Source organism: Macrobrachium nipponense, chromosome 37 (assembly GCF_015104395.2).
Source record: "Macrobrachium nipponense isolate FS-2020 chromosome 37, ASM1510439v2, whole genome shotgun sequence".
In the NCBI taxonomy this organism is placed as follows: Eukaryota; Metazoa; Arthropoda; class Malacostraca; order Decapoda; family Palaemonidae; genus Macrobrachium; species Macrobrachium nipponense.
The window spans coordinates 1,498,740-1,504,500 of NC_061097.1; positions in this window are offsets into that span (position 1 = coordinate 1,498,740).

The window sequence follows — 5,761 nt, forward strand, 5'->3', positions numbered from 1 at the left end:
TTCATGAAAACTAAAAAAAAATTTCTTAGATCATCTAAAACCTGGAGACAAAAAGTAATATGAACACCTTCAAAATGAAAAGTATTTACTATTATGAAATTGTGATTAAAATGAACTATTATAAATGAAATATGGTGTTCATTTCAGCTACACCGATAGACACCTATTAGTACTAAAATTGTTTTTCCGGTTGGCGTAATATTACAAGCATGTCTTAAAGGCCAGCCTAACTTTCAGCAATCTGTATATGCAACTATAAATAAACATCGGTGAAATCTTTGTCAGTCGGTGATGAGAAAAGTCAAGTTCACTGCCGATTGTGTTCTTTAACAAAAAGCAGGGCCTTAACGTAATTGCTCTTTAGTGAAAAAGTTACTAAACTACGAAAAAAATAATTTGCATCTACCTATGTGAAATAGAACATGCAAGTTTTCGTTGAAGACATGCAAAGATCACCAATTATACAAAATGCAAAAGGAACAAATAAGGAATCAGATATACCAAAAAAGCTTTACTAACATAAAATAAGAAATATGATTTTATGAGTAAATTAAGGGTACTATAGACCCGGCCCTATGTTAATATCAATTTACTTTGACAGCTGTTCTAAGATATTTCTAGAAACTATATTAATGCATCTTGTTATTGTACTACTATGGGACTCAGTATTTCTGGGTGATTTTTAAACTAAGATGCATGAAGAGACCTTTATTCTTTTGGTAAGCTAAAACTGGATATTTATGTAAGTTTATTTCGGTGGCATTTAAATTCGTTACTTGTGCATCCATGATAATATAAAAATAGCCAAAAATGAGAGATATTGGTGTCTAATCTATAGTTTTTGAGACCGCTGAGATGAAGAGTGATGCTGATCCTTTATATATATAGATATATATATATATATATATATATATATATATATATATATATATATATATATATATATATATATACAGTAATACCAATATCTTTGTTTTCAGTTATTTTTATGTTTTACCCCTCTCCCAACCCTTTCCTACACCCCATTTTGGTGCCAGTGATGTCTTACCAACATATGTATGTATGTGTGTTTGTATTTGCCACATACATTTTGAAAAGCATTGTACAGTTTCAACCAAATTTGGTATACATATGACTTACCATCTGGAAAAAAATACTATGGTGGTAAGACATCACACACCAAAATAGGGTGTAGAAAGGGTTTGGGAGAGGGGTGAAACATAAAACTAACTGTAAACAAAAAATCTTGGTATTACTATATATTTGAGGTTGCTGAGATGAATAGTTCATGTTTGGCCTTGGTAGGGAGGGGTTGCTGAGAAGGGTAGATAGGTGGGTGACATGTAAAAAAATAAACTGTAATTTTTGTTTCTAAGGTTTGTTGGCTATGAATAGTGACTCTTCTGATGCTATTCAAATCCAAGTTCAGCCCAGGTATGGAGGGGGAAGAGAATGGGTGGGAAGGGGGTGACATGTAAAAATAACCAAAACCGGCTGATATTGGTGTCTAATACATAGTTTTTGTGGTCACTGAGATGAATAGTGACACTCCCAATACCCTTTAATTCCATGTTCAGAGAGAAGTGGTGGGAGGGGGGGGGTGATATTTAAAAACAACAAGAAGCAACAGATATTAATGCCTAATCCATAGTTTCCAAGGACACTGAGATGAATATGATGCTCCGGATCCCATTTAATTCCTTGTTTAACCCCTGGTAAGAAAGGAGGGTTGAGAAGGGTTGGGAAGGGAGATAGAAAATGGAATGGAAACAACATATATTAGTGTCTAACCCATATTTTTTTAGGTCGCTGAGATAAATATTGACATTTCCTCATGCCTTTATGTCTAAGTTTGGCCCCAGTAGAGTAGTGGTGAAGAGGGTTGGGAAGGGTGTGACATGCAAAAATAACGGAAAATTACAGATATTAGTGTCTAATCCGTATTTTTTGAGAATCTGAGTTGAATCATGACACTCCCAACAGTCTCCAAGTCCAAATTTAGCCATAATAGGAAATGCGATAAGTGAATTGGGAAGTTGATGACATGTGAAAATAACCAAAGTCGACAGGTTTTTACTGTCTATATATACATACATATATATATATATATATATATATATAATATATATATATATATATATCTATATATATATATATATATTATATATATATATATATATATATATATATATATATCTATATATATATATATATATATATATATATATATAGTATATATATATATATATATATATATATATATATATATATATATATATATATATATATAGATATATATATATATATATATATATATTATAATATATATATATATATAATTATATATGACTGGTAAAAGTGTTCTGTAACAACAGAATTCCATCTAATAAAAGGAGCCCATAAAAACACCAAAATGTAGAGAGAAAAGTACTATATTTCAGAGAGCTGCTGTCTCCTCTTCTTCAGGTAATAATGAATGAGAAAAGTTTACAGAAAAGGTGATATTTATACCAGAGATTCGTCCACAAGTAAGCCAATTTAGGTCACCCCCGCTGATAATCTTCCTTTAATCTTCTTAAGCGTTGGTTGAATGAACACTGCGTCAACGATGTCCGATGTCCAATTCCCTTTTGAGATGTTCATTACCTGCTCTCTTTTATTAAGGCCGATTCCATCATTTGACTCTTGTACCGGCAGTTGCTGCTATAAATTACACGTGACATATTCCAGTTTATTCTATGGTTATGTTCATTTGATGGTTGAAAATAGCCGAGTTCTGTTGTCCATACCTAACTGACCGTTTTGTGTTGTATTAATCTCTGGGGAAGTGATTTACCTGTAAATCCGATGTAAGATTGGTCACAGTCCTGGCATGGGATCTCATATACCCCAGAGTCTTTGGGCGATGTCTTTTGTTGGACGTTAATCAGGGATTTGGCTAGGTATTTGGGTAGGTAAATGCAAAAGGGTTGGATTTCCCAAGAGTGTGAGTTACTCTCTTAATCGTCTCCAGGTGGGGAATTTTTATTTTATTGTTGGGTGTGTCTCTGGTCTTGTCTTTAGGGGGTCGGTAGAAAATTACGTTTGCTTTTTGAATTGCTTTCTCAATTATATGGTCAGGATACTTTAAAGATGAAAGTTGCTTGCGAATTAGTTCAAATTCTTTTTCCAGGAAAATCTGGGGAACAAATTCGTAAGGCTCTTAAGAACAGGTTGCTAGCTAGACCTATCTTGATAGTATTGTCATGATAGCTAAAGTAGTGAATATATGAAAGTGGAGAACGTTGGTTTTCTGTATATGGTAATTTGTGTATTCTGTCGTGTCTCTGATTATTAAAACATCAAGAAAAGGAATTTTGTTGTCTGTTTCCCATTCAACTTTAAATTGATGCTGGGCACTAATGCGTTTAATTTTGAGAGGAATTCATTAAAATACCCCACATTATTATCCCAAAATGTTAGTATGTCATCCACGTATCTCATCCACGGCATGTTTTTGGGTTTTATTGCATTTATTACTGTATTTCAAAGTATTCCATGTACAGATTGGTATGGACAACAGAACTCGGCTATTTCAACCATATAAATGAACATAACCATAGAATAAACTGGAATATGTCACGTGTAATTTATAGCAGCAACTGCCGTACAAGAGTCAAATGATGGAATCGGCCTTAATAAAAGAGAAGCAGGTAAATGAACATCTCAAAAGGGAATTGGACATCGGACATCGTCGACGTCAGTGTTCATTCAACCAACGCTTAAGAAGATTAAAGGAAGATTATCAGCGGGGGTGACCTAAATTGGCTTACTTGTGTACGAATCTCTTGGTATAAATACACTTTTCTGTAAACTTTTCTCATTCATATACCTGAAGAGAGAGACAGCAGTCTCTGAAATATAGTACTTTTCTCTCTACATTTTGGTGTTTTTATGGGCTCCTATTATTAGATATATATATATATATATATATATATATATATATATATATATATATATATATATATATATATATATATATGTATATATATATATATATATATATATATATATATATATATATATACCAGCTGTTTCTAAATTAGATCCCCTCTACAAATCGAATGGAAAGTTATGAAGTTTTCTGCTATAGCCTATCTCCAAGTACATTCTCTTGAGTTTCTATTAAGATAGTTTTCATGTACATTTCTTGTATTTTCAGCCATGGCTAACGACTCGGAAGAAATCAGATGGATTGACCAAATGCAGGCTATAACCTTCACTTAGGACAGGGATGCTGGCGCATCATTCATTTCACGTTCCATGATATCTAAATACATTAAAAGAGATGAATCCTTTTTTAAAAGAAACTGGAATAGAAATCCATATGGCTCTCATAGAAAAAAAGGGGTGAATCTTGGAAAGCCTGAAGTCCTTTCTCAGGAGTCAAAAGACATCATAGCTGAGGCAGTGGGTAGACCAAGAAAGTTTTTACGTAAATAGGCGCTTGAACTAGAAACAAAAAGGGGAAAGGAGAGAAGTTATAGTGCTGTATATCGTGAGTTTAACATTTCATGTTATCAGCAAGCCCGACATCACTCAGCAACAGTGAGAAGACTGTGCATGGTATTGTGGTTTGCTTCTTAAAGATTGGGATGAAGCTGACTTTCTTCATGTTGCAGCATCAGATGAATTCTTCATTTACACAGACAGGAAGCCAAATCATAAAAATTACATCAATTGGACTGCAAAGTTGGGGGATATTAGCGATGATGTGCGCTATTAACAAGTTGGGAAATTTCCTGAATGTTTGGGAATTTTTCTGTTTCACAGCTATTACATAAACGTAGTTTTTGTTGTTTTAATTTTTCGAGTTTAAATCAGCCTTCTTTCCTTTAAGTTTCTTTTGCTTAAGCAGCCGAATGCTTGTTAGTTAATGTAAGGGTTTTTGTGTTGTTGAGCGTCTCCTCCCCCCTTCTTTATTTCTGTGAACTATCGTTCTAACGATTGTTTTGTGATTTATTTTTGAGCTACGGTGGATGGTTTGTAGCTATACTGTAAACGTTCATGGTCTGCCCACGCAAGTTCGGGCTTTGGAACGCTCCTTGTCAGACCATCCCCTACAGCAACTTTCGCTTTTGGATTATTGGAGGACGTCCTTTCGGCAGTGTATTTTGAAAACGGCGCTGTTGGAATCTTTCCTCACGACCGTTCATAGGGGCCTTAGTCACCTGCGACTCTGGTACTGTAGATTACGGCCCTTCATTCACGTGAAACCTTAGTTTCCGCTTACGGGGTTCCGCAGAAGCGTATGCTATTTGCGACTTCTCGTATTACCTCCTTATTACTGTCGGACGAGCCCACGGGAAATTGATACCATTACTGGATCCCGGTACTGATTCCAGATTCACCTGCCTCTTCTGAATTCATCCTACTGCAATTCTTCGGGGATGTGTGCGAGCGCTGGCTCGTGAGGAGAAACGTATGGAGGCAATCGCTAGGTAAGACAGTATAGCTGTTATTTCCTTTGAGGAGCCTTATACCCCTGTTGTCCTGGCGATCGTGTTCATCCCTATGGTAGCAGCTTGGTGCTCGCTATGGACTCCTAGTCCGACCCGACTTCAGTTGTTCATCCCTGACGTAAGGATTAGAACTGGCAGTGTATGTGCAGTACATATATTATATAATATATACATATACATAATCATAGTTTTTACTTGTGTATATTATAAGTTTATTGTTGCCCTTTTTGTTTATTGTTTATTGGTGGATAGTATTCCAT